Source organism: Tamandua tetradactyla, chromosome 24 (assembly GCF_023851605.1).
Source record: "Tamandua tetradactyla isolate mTamTet1 chromosome 24, mTamTet1.pri, whole genome shotgun sequence".
Classification (NCBI taxonomy): domain Eukaryota; kingdom Metazoa; phylum Chordata; class Mammalia; order Pilosa; family Myrmecophagidae; genus Tamandua; species Tamandua tetradactyla.
In genome coordinates this window covers 7213320-7233735 of record NC_135350.1, presented here as the reverse complement: position 1 = coordinate 7233735, position 20416 = coordinate 7213320, and positions in this window count along the sequence as shown.

The following is a 20416-nucleotide window of genomic DNA, read 5'->3' as shown; positions in this document are numbered from 1 at the left end:
GTATCAGACAGATAGGGAGAAAATGCAGGTGAAGGGCTTTCCAGGCTCGGGGAATAGCTAGTGCAAATCACTTTGTGATTTTTATTGTTGATTGAATTTGGCCAGTTCAATAAACAGAACTGTTTAATATTGCAGTTACAGAAACAGGGGAAATGGGCAATCTGCAAACTCTGAGGAGTATTCCCAACTGGAGTATGGGCTCCTCAGTGTAGCAGAAAGTTATACTGAATGTTTGCGTTTTCAAATGCAAGAATTTAATGTAATGCTCTGTAAAACTTGAGGCCCTCTCCTTACCTACCCATGTTATTCGTATTTATTCACTCTACATGTATGTTAAAGACCTACTATGTACAAAGCCTTCAATAAATTTATCCCAAAGGATAGCTCAGTTGCATGGACTTAGTGTCAGATGTTAAGGTCAAATGTAAGTAGGCAAATCTGTAGTTTCCTAGGCAGTTATCATTTGAACTGGGCTAGGTGTTGTTCAAATGCTGGCGCACACAAAAGGGCATTCTAGGAAACAGCAAGCAGGTTGTTTGAAAATTGTATTTTAGAACACCTTGGTGCTTTAAAATTCAACAGATCATTACTAAACCTAACATGACCTTGACACATTTCCATTTCTTGCTTTACTTAGAAATAAATTATAAATGTCTTAACCAGAACTCTGTAAGATATCTCACAGTTCTAAAAGAATTGAGCAGTTGGGGGAGAAGGGATGGATAGGACAATTCTTCTAACCTCACCACGTTGTCATGCTGGGTCTTCTGCCAGAGAAAAATGCAATAGAGGAGGAAGAAAAGCTAAAGGAGAGAGGGCCATTGAATACAGAGTTTACAGAGTTTCTGGGTATTGCTGAGATTATAGGTCACTGTGAACCCCAGTGCCTGCCCAGGTCCAGCAAACCAAAAATATTATGGGAATGGGAACTGCTTGATTTGTATGAATTTGTTGAATCTGTTCTTAATAGGCAACATGGTTTGCATCAAATGATCTATTTATGACATACCTGGATTCAGAATTGAAGTTATTAGGTTATGAACCTCATCCATGTTCTTTCAAAAAATATCATGTCACCTATTAGATCAGTTCTGAGGTAGCCTTCCTAAATCTTACTACTTGTATCAATAGGTCCTCCTTAACTGTTCACAAATATTGTTTCAGAAAGTTACCTGATATGTAGAGTTTTAGTGGGTTTTTACTGCAACATTTCTGGAGCATGAAAATGATCTCAAACTAAATGATAAAGATTTAAACTGATCTCTTGTGGGTAGGGTGGGGTTGGGCATGACTGCCAGTAGAGAAAATAACTGAAGACAGAAGAAGATTATATTTATAATAGAAGGACTGGTCTTTAGTTCCTAAATAGCAACTCTTTCAGATCTATTTATACAACGTGCTATTGTCTACCCCCTTGCAATTATCAGGCACCTACTATCCATTAAATAATAAATAAGGTTGATGTCTAGGAAAATCAGGTCACATAATGGGAAAGATTTCTTTTAATTAAAAAAATGTTTTATTAGGTATGTTGTAAGTTCACAGAACAATCATGTATGCAGTACTGGATTCCCATACACCTCCCCAATACTAACACTTGCACTAATATGGGTAATTTAATTGTAATTGATGATAGCACTTTTTTTAATTTACTGTTTTTTTAACAGTGGTTACATTTGTTACAATTGATGAAAGATTATTAAAGTAGTAGTATTAACTATCATCTATAGTTTATGTAGAGATATTTCCCCATATTCCAAACCCATTATTATTGCTTTTTTATGCATGTCTTCATTACATATCTACCCATAATTGGATAAAGGGGGTGTCAGTCACAAGGTCACAGATAAAAGCTATGTAGTTATTACATAATCAATTATCAAAGATCAAGCTACTGGATTACAAATCAACAATTTCAGGCTATTCTAATACAATAGAAACTAAAAAGAAATTTCTGTAAATTGATTCAGTAGTCATAATCATTTGTTAAATCTTAACTTTTCAGTTACAAATCTTTCCTCTCATTTTATCATTCTCTCAGTCTCCAGGGATATTTGGACAATGACCATTTTAACTTCATGCTGAAAGGGGTGTCGCCATTATGGGGTAGAGGAATGAAACTGATTGATGTTCTTGGAGAAACTGGTTCCTTCCTCTGGCATAGGGCTTATCTGGCATAGGTAAGACCTTTATAGAGTCCTAGCTGAGCCTGGGGTATTCTTTAGGGTTTTAAGAAATACTGTTGGTTGGGGCTTAGCATGCTATGGCAATTTTTGCAATATCTGACTGAAGCTTACCTTAAAAGCAACCTTCAGAATGATCTCTCAACTCTACAAGAAATCTCTTAGCCACTGGAACTTTTTTTTCATTTCTCTTTCCCCTTTTGTCAAGAAGACATTATCAATCCCACCTTGCCAGGATCAGACCCATCCCTGGGAGCCACATCCCACATGGCCAGGAATACTTACACTCCTTGGAGTTGCTTCCATGTAAGGGGGAGGGTAGTGAGTTTATTTGCAGAGCTTGGCTTTAGAGAGAAAGAGAGGCCACATCTGATCAAGAAAAGACATTCTTTGGGGGTGACTCTTAGACAAGACATTGAAGATGGATGCTGGAAGTGACGTCACCAGGGAGAGAAGAACTAGCAGATGCCTTGCCATGTGCTTTCCATGTGACAGATAGAGATGTCCCAAATAATGGTGGCCTTTCTTCAGAGTCCAGGGATCATTCTGTGGATGCCTTAATTTGGATATTTTCATGGCCTAAGGATTTAAGAACTGTATATTGTAAGTTAATAAATCCTCATTATAAAAGCCAACCTATTTCTGGAATATTGCATTTTGGCAGTTTTAGCAAACCAAAACAGTCAAACTCTTAAAGGTCCCTTCTGGCTGACTCCAAGCAGCTTGTAAACTGAGAAATCACACAGGGTTTATACTGGCATTTATATAATCTGTAGAAATAGGATAATTTATCTGATTATTACTGGAATGGGGAACAGAAAAATTATTTTTTTTATTACAGGTGAAGTAATACTGCAAGACAACTGCAGAACATGATGTAGGAAAATCATAGGTAAGGGTGTCTAGAATTGAGACAGTGCATTATCACTAGTGCCAGTTTGAAAGGATTATGTACCTTAGAAAAACCATGTTTTTATCCTGATTCATCTTGTGGAGGCAGCTGTTTCTTTCAATCCCTATTTACTACTGCAGGTTAGAAATTTGATTAGATTATCTCTACAAAGATGTGACATGACCAATTATGGGTATTAACCTTTGACTGGAGGGAGATGTGGCTCCACCCATTCCAAGTGGGTCTTGATTAGTTTACTGGAGTTCTTTAAAAGAGGAAACATTTTTGAAAAAGCTTCAGAGCCATGAAAACCATGAGAGCCCATGCAGCCAGAGACCTTTGGAGATGAAGAAGGAAAACACCCCTGCGGAAGCTTCATGAAACAAAAAGCCTGGAGAGGAAGCTAGCAGATGTCCCCATGTTTGCCCTGTGCCCTTCCAGTAGAAGGAGAAACCCTGAATTTCATCGGCCTTTTTAAACCAAGGTATCTTTCCCTAGATGCCTTAGCTTGGACATTTCTATAGACTTGCTTTAATTGGGATATTTTCACGGCCTTAGAGCTGTAAACTAGCAACTTATTAAATTCCCTTTTTACAAGTCATTCTGTTTCTGGTATATTGCATTCTGGCAGCTAGCAAACTAGAACAAAAGGGCTCTAGGATACCAAAAAATACATCTAAGACCCTGAGTTGGAGAATTCCAGCCTAGATGAAAAACAAGCCGTTGTCAGGAACCCATATCCTTTTCGTGAAGTCTTAACATCACAAAGGCAAGAAAAGCACAAGTACGGAACTAAGTGTCAAAGCAAAGTGAAATCTTCTTAAAGGCTAGAATACAGCTTACTTAAGTTGTCCATGTCTTTCCCTGTTATTTCAGGCCCTGAAGACTCAAGGATATTGAAAGACAGAAAAACTCCTCAAAGGGCAGGAGGCAAGCAAGGATTTTTTTTAAACCCTTTTGGACAACAACAGAATCTCCATCCCCTTAGCGCAAGTATTACTGGTTCAGATGTTACCCATCTCACCATTCACCCTCCTCAGAGGTAAATGGAGAGAAGGGCGAGGGCTCCTAAGATTATGCCAGAGTTTAGAGTGCCTGATAACAGCTAGCCTAAGGGTGGGTGTCTGCGGCAAGAAGACACATTGTTGTGGTTTTAAGAGTCTTGGGTTGAGACTGAGGCTTTAACACATTGCATGACTTGAGAAAAATCATTTCCTTTTTCTGTTCTCCAGTTCCCTCTCCTTTCAAAAGCAGAGTTTGGACTAGACCAGTGTCTCTGTTGTCCATTTGAGATTTAATGTTCTCTGAAGTGAGATGATTGCAGAACATGACTGAGGAAAACCGTAGGTAAAGCTTCCAGGAATTGAGCGGTAGTGCTACCCTGGTGTCTGCACTATAGTTTCTCATTAAAGGGTTTTATAAGTAATCCTTGGCCATCTGTATAGGGTTTAAGACATAACCTGTGTATGCTGTTTATGTCGTATTCCGATGTTGTCTTTTGAAAAAGGTAGGGTGGTATATCTTTTCCTCCTGGGAACAAATCTGATGGAGATGAATAGTAAGTTTAAACCAGGAAAAGTAGTTTCAACACCATACCCTGAAAATCATCTTTCAAGGATGTAATCTTATTAAAATGTCTTGTCATTTGTGAGTTTAGTCCTTATTTCCCAACATAATGGGACAAACACTACAGTGTGTGTGTGTGTTCGTGTATGTGTGTAAATAATATAGATGTTGATGACAGCTAGAGACAGACAGTTTGAGCTATATAATATCATACTCATCATATAATTATGAAAAACCACCTTTTGGGGCTGTAGATTATTGAGTTAGATGTAGATGACTCTTTCTTTAAATAATTTGAAATAGATAAAGATCAAATTTTGTGTTTATAAGAATCACCTGGAGCTCTTGCTAAAATGATCTATTCTTGGTTACCACTGCAGACTTCTTAAATCAGTCTCTAGAGCAGTGATTCAAAACCTTAGTTGCAGACTGAAATCAAAGGGGTGACTTAAAAGATGCTCATGGCCAGTGTTCTAATTTGCTAGCTGCTGGAATGCAATATACCAGAAACAGAATGGCTTTATAAAGGGGAATTTAATAAGTTGCTAGTTTACAGTTCTAAGGCCAAGAAAATGTCCATAGAGGTCTATAGAAATGTCCAATCAAAGGCATCCTCAAGAAGGCCAATGAAGTTCAGGGTTTCTCTCTCAAGTGAGAAGGCACATGACAAATACAGTCAGTTTCTCTCTTGGCTGGAAGGGCCCATGCTAGCTTTCTCTCCTGACTTCCTGTTTCACGAAGCTCCCCGGGAGGCATTTTCTTTCTTCACCTCCAAAGGTCGCTGGCTAGTGGGCTTTTGCTTCTCATGGCTATGTTGTTCTTCTCTGGCTCTCTCTGAATCTCTTTCATTCTCGAAAATGTTTCCTCTTCTGTAGGACTCCAGAAATATATCAAGACCCACCCAAATGTGTGGAGGCATGTTGTCACCTAATCCAGTTTACAGCCACTCTTGATTAAATCACATCTCCAGGGTGCTGATCTGATTACAGTTTCAAACATACAGTATCGAGTAGGGATTATTCTGCCTTTATGAAATGGGATTTTGATTAAAACATGGCTTTCTAGGGGACATACATCTTTTCAAACCAGCACATTACACTCTCTGGACCCTAAAAAAGACATGTTTTCCCCATATACAAAACACATTCATTCCATCACAATATCAGAGAAACTTAAACCATTTCAGTAGCAATATACATGAAACACAAAGTTAGAAATGTACAAACTCGTATCAAAGTTAGTTACAGGCATGGTCTGTTCTAAGGCAAAATTATCCTCTGGCTTTGGACCTTTGAAAACTCATAACAAGTTGTTTGCTGCCAACATTCAAAGGAGGAACAGTCATAGGATACATATACACATTTCCACAAAGAGGAAAGAACACAAGGGACACTGGACCCATACAGTTCTGAAAACTCGCAGGGCAAAGTCCATCAGATTTCAAAGTCTGAGAATCATTTATCTTCGGGGCTTTAGAAAGCGGCAGTCCCACTCTTTCCAAAGGCCTATGCAGAGGCCTGCCTCTCTCTGAATTCAACCTTGGGGGGCATTGGGGAGACCACCTTTTTCTCGGCTCCACCCTCTCTAAGGATCGGGGCTGCACCAGGGCTCTTGCCATCTCTGGGGCACACGCTCAGCCCCTCCATGTGGTGGCAGTCAGGCTCTCCCCAAACCTCAAGGAATGTGATTAATCTTCTCCAAGGCCTGAGGCAGCATGACTCTTCCACTGGAATGAGGTGGAAGGTCCACCTTCTGCCTTTGGGGCAAACTCACCCTCTCCACAGGCTTGGGTGGGTCTGCTCTCCTGGCCTGAGTCTTCTTGACTTCAGACCTCAGCCTCCATGGTTTTGCCTCTAAAGTTATTTTTCTTCCGATGTGTCCCTTTTCTGAACCCACCAGTCCAGACTGGCAGCGGCTCTGTTTATACAGGTCCCACAGCACTCTCGTTGGCTTTCTATGCAGTAGCCTTGGATTGTGCCCATCAGACATAAGGGGTTTCCACAATCCTTCCTGGATAACTCCATGTCTGATCCTGGCTTTCTCTGAAATGGCTGATGGTTCCACATTTGGCCAAATCCTCACATGGAGCACTATTCTCTTGGGTCTGCCTTCCTGGAAGCTCAGAATTTTCCAGGACATCAATTTTTGGTTTCTTTGTACCCAAGAGTTCAGTTTCCAGTTTATCTCCCTCCTGTCACATTTCACTATAAGCTGTGAGGAGAAACCAGGCTGCACTTGCCACATTTAATTTGGAGATCTTTTCTGTTAAATATCCAAGTTCAAGGCTTTTAAAAATCTGCCTTCCAGCCAAAACCACTAGTCAATTTTGCCAGATTATCTGCTATTTTTAAACAATGATCACCTTCTTTCCAGTTTGTAATAACATGCGCCTCATTTATGTCTAAGGCCTCGTTAGAGGTATCTTTAGAATCCACATTTTTACCAACAGTCTCTTCAAAGCATTTTAGGCCTTCTCTATCAAGCTCCTCACAGCTCCTCCAGATTCTTCCCCTTATCCATTTGAAAAACCGTTCCAACATGTCTGGTATTTGCAAACCACAGTAACAGTGGTACCCCACTCTCTGGTACCAAAATCTGTCCTAGTTTGCTAGCTGCCAAAATGCAATATATGAGAAACAGAATGGCTTTTAAAAAGGGGAATTGAATAAGTTGTTAGTTTACAGTTCTAAGGCCAAGAAAATATCCATAGAAGTCTATAGAAATGTCCAATCAAAGGCATCCAGGGAAAGATGATATATTAGTTAGGGTTCTCTAGAGAAACAGAATCAAGAGGGAACACTCACAAATATAAAATTTATAAAAGTGTCTCACGTGCCTGTGGGAACACAAAATCCGTGGGGCAGGCTGTGAAGCCGACAATTCCAATGAGGGTCTGGATGAACTCCACAAGAGAAGCTCGCCTGACGAAGCAGGAAGAGAGCCTGTCTCTTCTGAATCCTCCTTAAAAGGCTTCCAGTGATTAGATTAAGCATCACTCATTTCTCCCAGTCATGGCACCTTTCATAGTGTGAAACCAAGCCACTGTGTAATAATCCTAAAAAAAAGCTTTTGAAAATGTTTTCTGTGTAGATTCTGAGAACAGTATGTATGAAAACTGGATAAGACTTGATTCAATTTTTGTACTGCATTTTATTATTCCAGAAACATAGTTGACTATGTATAGACATTTAAATTTAAGGATTTAGCCTAGAATCAGGGAAGGCTGTGTTACCAACACATAGTCACTATGCAGCTCTCTGGTCCTGCTGAGATTTCCATGTAAAACATGAATTAGATTGAGGTAATGAATTCATTTGCAAGAAAAATAATCTTAAAATCTTGATTGCTGTCTACCAGCTATACACATTAAAACGTATTTTTGCTGAAATGTTTTTCAAAAATCAATGACATAAAATTAGAGCATTATATAATGTTCCTATTTGTTTAATATCTATTTTCCCTGCTGGGGTAGAGCAGGGACTGCATGTTGTCTTGTTTGCCACCACGTATCGTGTATTGGACATAATACCTACCATAAAAGATTAAAATATTTGCTGTCCAAATGAAGGCCACAAGTATCATTTGTTAAAAATTCTTCAAATATGAAAACGTGAAAAAACTTTCCCAGTTTTTTCAGTTAAGAGTGGCATGAAAAACAGTAAAAATAACAGCAGCAGCCACAGCAATCCAATTTTTAATCTGGAAATATAAAATAAATTTCTCACAAATTCCTTTATTGTATTTATTCTGGATAAGAAAATACAGATGTTTTAATGATCTACTTTAGATATGCAAAGATCACATCATATTTTCTGTATCAAAGCCCAAATTAATATATGGATTAATTTATGTTTTTTGTTTCAATACCTCTATATTGGAATTGAGAAGATTATTAAAAGAAGTCCATTTGATTGCATGCTAAATAGTAGATTTAAATTTGACAGGTTCTACCGGGCCAAGATGGCAGCTTAGCAATGTACGCATTTTAGTTCATCCTCCAGAACAATTGCTAAATAACCAGAAACAGTGCAGAACAGCTCCTGGAGCCACATCAGTGATTGGACACACAGCATACCCCAGTCTGGACCAGCTGGACTGGCTGCAAGCCCCCCCAGAACCCTGAGTTCCCCAAGCCAGCACTCCACCCCCAAGGCTGCTTCCCAGTGGGGAAAGGAAAGAGACTTTAACAGCAGCAGGGGCAGAGTCCAACCAAACACCAATTGTGGTATTAATTAACAAATTCTGACTACTAAAAATAGGCCCCCAGCTCAGGTGAACCTGGTCAAAGCAGAGGTCACTCATTGGGCTAATGGAAAAAAGAAAAAAAGAAAAGAAACAGAGGTTTTTGTGGCTGTGTTTTTACAAAGGCTTGACTGCCTCTGGATTAAGCGGCAGGACTTCTCAGGCTGCAGCTGCCCCAGGCATAGACAGAAACAAGATCCTTTCAGGGCTTGTCTCCAGCCTGTGCCTTCCCCAGAGGAGGGGTGAAGCCCAACTCAGGTGGAATCCCTCCCTTAAGGAATTCAGACCCCAGGGTTTGGTAATTTGAAGCCATTAAAACCAGCCTACAACCTCTCCTCCATCTCCACCATGCCTCCAGCAGGGAGAGTCTGCCAAAGTTAAAGGTATCTCATCATCTTATGCTGGTGGGACCCACAGGCAGACAATTGCCACCTACTGGGAAGGATAAGAAAAACAGAGCACAGAGACTTCATAGGAAAGTCTTTTAAACTGCTGGGTCTCACCCTCAGGGAAAACTGATTCAGGTGACTCCTTCCCCCTGATAGGAGGCCAGTTTAGTCCAGAAAACCTGGCTGGGGTCTATAATACCTACATAGACCCTCCTAAGGGTGGGAGGAAAAAGGGACCATACAAGCAGGGCAAGAAGCAAGTTCAAATGAGATACAAGAGCTGAAACAATTAATTCAGAATATACGAACAGACATGGAAAATCTTATCAAAAACCAAATCAATGAATTAACGGAGGATATGAAGAAGGCAAGGAATGAACAAAAGGAAGAAATGGAAAGTCTGAAAAAACAAATCACAGAACTTATGGGAGTGAGAGACAGTAGAAGAGATGAAAAAAAAAAAGGAAACCTACAATGGTAGATTTTGAGAGGCAGAGGATAAGATTAGTGAACTGGAGGATGGAACACCTGAAATCTGACAAGAAACAGAAACTATAGGGAAAAAAAATGAGCAGGAACTCAGGGAATTGAATGATAATATGAAGTGCACAAATATACGTGTTGTGGGTGTCCCGGAAGGAGAAGAGAAGGGAAAAGGAGGAGAAAAACGAATGGAGGAAATTATCACTGAAATTTCCCCCACTCTTATGAAAGACTTAAAATTAAAGATCCAAGAAACGCAGCATACCCCAAAGAGAACAGATCTAAATAGATGTACTACAAGACACTTACTTACTAATCAGAATGTCAGAGGTCAAAGAGAAAGAGAGGATCTTGAAAGCAGGAAGAGAAAAACAATCCATCACATACAAGGGAAACCCAATAAGACTATGCATAGATTTCTCAGCAGAAACCATGGAGGTGAGAAGACAGTGGGATGATATATTTAAATTACTAAAAGAGAAAAACTGCGAACCAAGAATTCTATACCCAGCAAAACTGTCCTTCAAAAATGAGGGAGAAATTAAAACACTTTCAGGCAAAAAATCACTGACAGAATTTGTGACCAAGAGACCAGCTCTGCAAGAAATACTAAAGGGAGCATTAGAGACAGATATGAAAACACAAAAGAAAGAAGTGTGGAGAAGAGTGTAGAAAGAAGGAAAATCAGATATGACATATAAAATCCAAAAGGCAAAATGGTAGAAGAAAGTACTACCCGTACAGTAATAACACTAAATGTTAATGGATTGAATTCTCCAATCAAAAGACAGACTGGCAGAATGTATTAAAAAACAGAACCCATTTATATGCTGTCTACAGGAAACACATCTTAGACCCAAAGATAAACATAGGTTGAAAGTGAAAGGTTGGGAAAAGATATTTCATGCAAACAACAAACAAAAAAGAGCAGGAGTAGCTATACTAATATCCAACAAATTAGACTTCAAATGTAAAACAGTTAAAAGAGACAAAGAAGGATACTATGTACTAATAAAAGGAACAATTCAACATGAAGGCATAACAATCATAAATATTTATGCACCGAACCAGAATGTTCCAAAATACATGTGCCAAACACTGAAAAGAGAATTAGCCACATCTACTGTAATAGTTGGAGATTTCAATTCCCCACTGTCATCAATGGACAGAACATCTAGACAGAGGATCAATAAAGAAAGAGAGAATTTAAATATTACAATAAATGAGCTAGATTTAGCAGACATTTATAGGATATTACACCCCACAACAGCAGGATACACCTTTTTCTCAAGTGCTCATGGATCATTCTCAAAGATAGACCATATGCTGGGTCACAAAGCAAATCTCAATAAATTTAAAAAGACTGAAATCATACAATACATTTTCTCAGATCATAAAGGAATGAAGTTGGAAATCAGTAATAGGCAGAGCACCAGAAAATTCACAAATATGTGGAGGTTCAACAACACACTCTTAAACAACCAGTGGGTCAAGGAAGAAATTACAACAGAAATAAGTAAATATCTCGAGGCAAATGAAAATGAAAACACAACACATCAGAACTTATGGGATGCAGCAAAGGCAGTGCTAAGAGGGAAATTTATTGCCCTAAATGCCTATGTCAAAAAAGAAGAAAGGGCAAAAATTCAGGAATTAACTGTCCACTTGGAAGAACTGGAGAAAGAACAACAAATTAATTAACCCCAAAGCAAGCAAAAGGAAAGAAATAACGAAGATTAGAGCATAAATAAATGAAATTGAGAACTTGAAAAAATCAATAAAACCAGAAGTAGTTTCTTTGAGAAAATCAATAAGATTGATGGGCCCTTAGCAAGAGTGACAAAAAGAAGAAGAGAGAGGATGCAAATAAATAGGATCAGAAATGGAAGAGGAGACATAACCACTGACCCCACAGAAATAGAGGAGGTAATAATAGGATACTATGAACAGCTTTATGCTAATAAATGCAACAATATAGATGAAATGGACAACTTCCTAGAAAGGCATGAACAACGAACTTTGACTCGAGAAGAAATAGACGACCTCAACAAAGCAATCACAAGTAAAAAAATTGAATCAGACATTAAGAAGCTTCCCAAAAAGAAAAGTTCAGGACCAGATGGCTTCACATGTGAATTCTACCAATCATTCCAGAAAGAATTACCAATCCTGCTCAAACTCTTCAAAAAAATTGAAGAGGAGGGAAACCTACCTAATTAATTCTATGAAGCCAACATCACCCTCATACCAAAACCAGACAAAGATATTACAAAAAAAGAAAACTACAGACCAATCTGCCTAATGAATATAGATGCAAAAATCCTCAACAAAATTCTAGCAAATCGAATCCACCAACACATTAAAAGAATTAAACATCATAACCAAGTAGGATTCATCCCAGGTATGCAAGGACGGTTCAACATAAGAAAATCAATTAATGTAATACACCATATCAACAAATCAAAGCAGAAAAATCACATGATCATCTTGATTGATGCAGAGAAGGCATTTGACAAAACTCAACACCGTTTCCTGTTGAAAACACTTCAAAGGATAGGAATACAAGGGAATTTCCTAAAAATGATAAAGAGAATATATGAAAAACCCACAGCTAATATCATCCTCAGTGGGGAAAAACTGAAAACTTTCCCCCTAAGATCAGGAACAAGACAAGGATGTCCACTATCACCACTGTTATTCAACATTGTGCTGGAAGTTCTAGTCAGAGCAATTAGATAAGAAAAAGAAATACAAGGCATCAAAATTGGAAAGGAAGAAGTAAAACTCTCACTGCTTGCAGATGATATGATACTATATGTCAAAAACCCTGAAAGATCCACAACAAAACTACTAGAGCTAATAAATGAGTACAGCAAAGTGGCAGGTCACAAGATCAGCACTCAAAAATCTGTAGTGTTCCTATACACTAGTAACGCACAATCTGAGGGGAAAATCAAGAAACAAATTCCATTTACAACTGCAACCAAAATAATAAAATACTTAGGAATAAATTTAACTAGAGAGACAAAAGACCTACACAAAGAAAACTACAAGAAATTGTTAAAAGAAATCACAGAAGACCCAAATGGATGGATGGGCATACCGTGTCCATGGATTGGAAGACTAAATATAGTTAAGATGTCAATTCTACCTAAATTGATTTACAGATTCAATGCAATACCAATCAAAATCCCAACAATTTACTTTTCAGAAATGTAAAAACCAATAAGCAAATTTATCTGGAAGGGCAGGGTACCCCGAATTGCTTAAAGCATCCTGAGGAAAAAAAACAAAGCTGGAGGTCTCACGCTGCTGGACTTTTAGGCATATCATGAAGCCACAGTGGTCAAAACAGCATGGTATGGGCATAAAGATAGATATATTGGCCAATGGAATCAAATAGAGTGTTCAGATATAGACCCTCTCATCTATAGACATTTGATCTTTGATAAGGCAGTCAAGCCAACTCACCTGGGACAGAACAGTCTCTTCAATAAATGGTGCCTAGAGGACTGGATATCCATATGGAAAAGAATGAAAGAGGACCCAGATCTAACACCCTATACAAAAGTTAACTCAAAATGGATCAAAGATCTAAACATTAGATCTAAGACCATAAAACAGTTAGAGGAAAATGTAAGGAAATATCTTATAAATCTTATAATTAGAGGCAGTTTCATAGACCTTACAGCCAAAGCAAGAGCACTGAAGAAAGAAATAAATAAATGGGAACTCCTCAAAATTAAACACTTTTGTGCAACAAAGAACTTCATCAAGAAAGTGAAAAGACAGCCTACACAATGGGAGACAATATTTGGAAATGACATATCAGATAAAGGTCTAGTATCCAGAATTTATAGAGAGATTGTTCAACTCAAGAACAAAAAGACAACCAATCCAATTACAAAATGGGAAAAAGACTTGAACAGACACTTCACAGAAGAGGAACTACAAATGGCCAAAAGGCACATGAAGAGATGCTCAACGTCCCTGGCCATTAGAGAAATGCAAATCAAAACCACAATGAGATATCATCTCACACCCACCAGAATGGCCATTATCAACAAAACAGAAAATGACAAGTGCTGGAGAGGATGTGGAGAAAGAGGCACGCATATTCACTGTTGGTGGGAATGTCAAATGGTGCAACTGCTGTGGAAGGCAGTTTGGTGGTTCCTCAAAAAGCTGAATATAGAATTGCCATATGACCCGGCAATACCATTGCTAGGTATCTACTCAAAGACATAAGGGCAAAGACACAAACGGACATTTGCACACCAATGTTTATAGCAGCATTATTCACAATTGCAAAGAGATGGAAACAGCCAAAATGTCCATCAACAGATGAGTGGCTAAATAAACTGTGGTATGTACATAAGATGGAATATTATGCAGCTGTAAGACAGAATAAAGTTATGAAGTATGTAACAACATGGATGGACCTAGAGAACATTATGCTGAGTGAGACTAGCCAAAAACAAAGGAACAAATACCATATGGTCTCACTGATATGAACTGACATTAGAGAATAAACTTGGAATATTTCATTGGTCAAAGAGACGATCAGGAGATAGAAGTAGGGTAAGATATTGGGTAATTGGAGCTGAAGGGATACAAACTGTGCAACAAGACTGGATACAAAAACTCAGAAACAGACAGCACAATATTATCTAACTGTAATACAATTATGTTAAAACACTGAATGAAGCTGAATGTGAGAATGATAGAGGGAGAAGGACTAGGGACATAAATGAAATCCGAAAGAAAGACAGATGTTAAAGATTGAGATGGTATAATCTAGGAATGCCTAGAGTGTATAATAATAGAGACTAAATGTACAATTTTTAAAAATGTTTTTGCATGAGGAAGAACAAAGGAATGTCATTACTGCAGGGTGCTGAAAATAGATAGTAATTAATATTTTTAAATGTACCTTATGTGTGAGACTAAAGCAAAAAATGTTTATTTGGTACAAAATTTGTATTTTGACTAGTGCATTTCCTAATGTAACTTAAGTAGATAGCTTGATTGAACACCATAACCACTTGGAATCTCAGGTAGGACCTAAGATTTTATTGGTTTGTCCAGAGTGATGCCCCAATGAATCCCAGAGTGATTTGATCAGTGAGCAGAAAGTATTTGCAAAGCCCCCTTCGGGGAATGGTGAGAATGGGGAAAATCCAACTTCCCCAAGTTGAATTCTTGATATTCTCACAAGCAGTGTGGACAACCAAAGCTATAGGCTGAGCCCCCAGGCTTGGGGTTTGTTCATATGAAACTTAGCCCCACAAAGGATAGGTCAAGCCTACTTAAAATTTAGGCCTAAGAGTCACCCCCCAGAGAGCCTCTTTTGTTGCTCAGATGTGGCCTCTCTCTCCAGTCAACACGACGAGCAGTCTCACCACCCTCCCCCTCTCTACATGGGACATGACTCCCAGGGGTGTGTACCTTCCTGGGAACGTGGGATAGAAATCCTAGAATGAGCTGAGACTCAGCATCAAGGGATTGAGAAAAACCCTAGAATGAGCTGAGACTCAGCATCAAGGGATTGAGAAAACCTTCTAGACCAAAAGGGGGAAGAGTGAAATGAGACAAAGTGTCAATGGCTGAGAGATTCCAAACAGAGTCGAGAGGTTATCCTGGAGGCTATTCTTACACATTGAGAAGATATCATCTTGTTATTCAAGATGTAATGGAAAGGCTGGAGGGAACTGCCTGAAAATGTAGAGCTGTGTTCCAGTAGCCACGTTTCTTGAGGATGATTGAATAATGATATAGCTGTCACAATATGACTGTGATTGTGAAAATGTTGTGTCTGATGCTCCTTTTATCTACCTGGTCAACAAACGAGTAGAACATATGGAATAAAAATAAATAATAGGGGGAACAAATGTTAAAATAAATTTAGTTTGAAATGCTAGTGATCAGTGAAAGCGAGGGGTAGGGGGTATGGTAGGTATAATCTCTTTTTTTTTTTCCTGTTCTCGTTTTATTTCTTTATTGTCTTTTTATATCTTTTTCTGAATGGATGCAAATGTTCTAAGAAATGATGAATATGCAACTAAGTGATGATATTGTGAATTACTGATTATCTATGTTAATGTTTTATTTCGTTTGTTAAATTTTTTATACTTCATGATTTAAATTTAAATAAATTTTAAAAATTTTGAAAGGTTCTGAACATTAAAATGAACTTTTTTTGGAAACTTAATTTATTTCATTGTGTTCTAGCTGCTGCTCTTACTATTATTGATATCAGAGAATGATGGTTATCTGTTGAATTTTATACTGGTTAGTATGGTGATAAACATTTTCACAGCAGATAACTACTATGTCTGGTAAACTGACCAAAATTTAGTTCCGGACTTTATCATCTAATAGCTGTCTGACTTTGTATGGGTCAAAGTCCAGACTGGAGAGAGAACACAAGGAGTTTGAATAGAGAGAATTTATTTAAATAATTGTTACCCGAGTTTAAAGTTGCTAATTGGTAAATTGGCAAAATCTAAACAATCTAGATTTTAAGGAGGCAGTGACTGCAGTAAGCAGCCATCACTCCTAAGATAGGGGGTAGAGATGAATCTTACATGCGTGGTTGCCTGGGTCTGAGGAAGGGGTCTGCTCTGTGGGTGCTGTAATTGGGGAATTTCGATGAGGAGCCTCTGCTAAAGTGATTTTTATTTCTCTGAGAAGAAGGGTTTGATAAACTCGTTTTGCAAATGTTGTAAAACTGCAATCTGGTTTCTGATGTAACTACAATAAGAAATCCCTGCTACCAAAATAAGGAACTAGGCAGGAAACCACAGGAACCACAGGAACCACAAGCAAACAAAAACTCACAGGTAGTCTCAAGGAAAGCTGTTCCTTCTTCTTCCCCCAGTCTTGCAAATGCCCTTCTCTACTTTCTTTTGGCACAGGTCAGCATAGACTCAGCTGCAAAGTGGAAATGTGGCTTCCTAGTCCCAGAATCACAGAACCAGGGAGAGAAATGTAGCTTGTACAGGTAGTATAGTGATAAATATTGCATGGTAGATAAGAGCTGGGAATGGTAGATGGCTCAAATTTACTTCTTGGTCCTTGTCACTTAACAGCTGTGTGACCTTTGATTACTTATGCTTGATAAAATGAATTTTCCCTATGCATATAAAGGGAACAATGGTAGCCTCAGTTATTTCACAGTAATAAGGTTAAATAACTAATCTCAGTTATTCCAAAAAATTTTTCATAGTTGTTGTGAAAAGTAAATTAAATAAGGTAAACTGCTTAGCATACTGCTGGCATAGATTAAATATGTGCAAATCTTAGCTATCATAAATTTTACTTGCACTATATAGTAAGATGGTACCTTGTTTTCCTGTAAGTAAAAATTTCTGGCTATATTATTGATGAGTTGCTTATGGTTCTCTAACAGCAGGGAAGGTCTTGATTTATATTAAGATACCTGCAAGTTAATATGTACATTTTGAACAACAGGACTGGTTTTCCATACAACTTACAGAGTTGCCTTACAGCCACACATAACAAAATATGTATAATAAATAGTATAACGGCCAGAAGAGGAGAAATGTGGGGATATAGCAGAGATGGATGACTAACCTCAAAAGGGGATCAGAGGATAATTTTTGAGGAATAAGACTTAAGTTGATACCCGAGTAGCCTCTCTAGGCAAAGTGCGTGAGGAAGAAAGTTAAAAATGAAGAATTTACAAGCAAAAGTTAGACCTTTCTGACAATGGAGAAGCTAGCATTTAAGGAACACAGCATGGACGCTCTTCAGATTGCACAGTGACAACGTTTGGCCCCATTTCTCTAGTGGGCTAGGACAATGCATACTTTTCAATCTTTCTAGAGAACTCAGTGGAGAGCTGGGTCTACAGTGACTCAGTATATACTTGCTGGAAAGCACAGTTCTATAATTAATACCTGGAGTTTTATATTCTTATTCAGGGTAAGTCTGGAGAAATTTGTATCTAAACATTGAGGGCTTGGAATTATCAGCTGAACACCTGGACATACTGGAACAAAGATCATAAAATGAGAAAGAAAATTAACCATGTTGTAATTAACCCAGTTAACACATGCAACTTTTATGAATAGCTTTGCAAGCCTGCACACAACAGTTATGGGGTAAGGTCTCAAAGGTTGTTCTATTGCTTTTCTTTCTCTCTTGGTCTCTGGTTTGTGACTGTAGATCCATTGTGTTACAAAGTCATGAAAGAACTATTGTTGCAACTATATCAACAGAACAATCATTTCAGAGTGAAATGATTCTACACTTCCTGGCTTCTTTTCACAACGGAAATAATTTAATTATAATATACATTTTTCATGCATGATGCCATTTTTTTGTGAGTGTGATATGATTCTATTTTTATGTGATATGATTCTATTTTTTAAAAATACATTTTATTGAGATATCTTCACGTACCATACAGTCCATCCAAAGTACACAATCAGTGGCCCAAACTATCATCACATAGTTGTGTATTCATCACCATGATCATTTTTGAGAGCATCTGTATCACTCCAGAAAGCAAAATAAAAAGACAGAAGAAAAAACCCCATACATCCTATTCCCGTTACCCCTCCCTCTCATTGACGAATTTGGGTATTGCAATCTAGCCAACTTTTTTACTCCTTACCTCCCTATTGTTTATTTATTTTTTGTCCCCCCCCCTTTTTTTTTTACTCATCTATCCATACCCTGGATAAAGGGAGTGTCAGCCACAAGGTTTCCACAATCACATGGTCATATTGTAAAGGCTATATAATTAGACAATCATCTTCAAGAGTCAAGGCTACTGGAATACAGTTAATCAGTTTCAGGTACTTCCCTTTAACCACTCCAATAGGTCATAAATTAAAAAGGGATATCTATATAGTGCATAAGCATAGCTTCCAGGATAACCTCTCAACTCTGTTTGAAATCTCTCAGCCATTGAAATTCTATTTTGTCTCATTGTTATTTCCCCTTTTGGTCAAAAAAACTTTCTCAATACCATGATGCTGTGTCCTGGCTCATCCCCAGGAGTCTTATCCCACATTGCCAGGGAGATTTTCACCCCTGGGAGTCATGTCCTACTTAGTGGGGAGGGCAGTGAGTTCACCTCTGCTGGGATGGCTTAGAGTGAGAGGCCATGTATGAGGAACAAAAGAGATTCTTTGGGGGTGACTTTTAGGCATAACTATAAATAGGCTTAGCTTCTCCTTTGCAAGAAGAATAAATTTCACAGGGATGAGCCCCAAGATCAAGAGCCTGGCCTATTAAATTGGTTGCAAGAGTATCAGGAATACCCATGTGAGGAAGTTTACTATTTCTTCCTTTCTCCTCAGTCCCTCCAGGGGACTTTGCAAATACTTTGTTTATTCTCTGCCCAAATTACTCTGGGATATATTAGGGCATCACACTGATCTGTACAAATTAAGAAGATCTCCTTCCCTATTCAAGATTCCATATAATTATGGTATTCAAATAAACTAATCATACAAGTTAAATTAGATAATGTTTTATCAAAAATATAAATTTTGCACCAAATAAACATCTCTTCCTTTGGTTCCACACTAGAAGTTGAAGTTTTGAAATATATTTTTTATTTTAGTCTTATCCAGATCAGCTTCATTGATATCTCTAATTGAAGTTTGATCAATTTTTCAACTTTTTATACAGACGCTGTACGGGGTAATGCTGACTTTTTCATAGCTTCAGTGCTCTAACTCTGAGTCTCAGGTGTCACCCAAATATCTGAAGTTCCAGGGAATAACCAGGTTATACACAAATAGCTCAGCATCTCAAAAAATTTAGAAATCACAGTTACAACTCCAAAACAGATGTGACTGCTGTAAGAGCTTACAATCTAGGACCCTTTACAATAGACCCCAACCTGATAACCCATGCTCTTGACCTTGGTTCACTGAATTTTTATATTATAGTTAGTCCATATGATTGAGGCATGATAATATTTGTCTTTTTGTTCCTGACATTTCATTCAACATACAGCTCTTAAGGTTCATTCACCTAGTTGCATGCCTCTCAACTTTCCTTCACATGGCCACTCAGTATTCCATTGTATGTATACACCAAGTTCCCCCTTCCATTTCCCTTGTTGCTTGCCTCACAATGTGTGATGTTATTTGTTGTATAATATCAGTGGCCAGGAAGCCTAGATCTCTTAGTTCATTCCCATTGTACATTTATTATCTCTTGTTTCTCCAAGGCAATAAATTACACTTTTCCTAGACCAATATTTCTAGTAAATAGAACATGATATTCTAAAAAATACATGTGATGTTTATCATTATGCCATTTCCAAGGATTATACAATTATCACTGAGACAATGTTTTTAAAGGTATCTGGTCTTCCCTGGGGACCACTACAATGCATAAAATCAGCATCAAATAAAATAATTCATCTAGATATGAGGGAAATAATGATAATAATTCCTTATACTTTGTGCACTCTGAAATTTTACAAAGAAGGCTGGAGGGTGTTTTTATAACATTCTCTTTCAAAGGGGAAAGGATGCCAAACATAAGTGTGTCTGCGCAGTATGTATGTTGAGAAGAAACTAGTATGAAGGAGAATAGCCGGAAAACACAGCAACAATTCTTGAGTCCTTAATTTTAACAGGGACAGTGCACATGTGCAGAATGGGACTAAACAC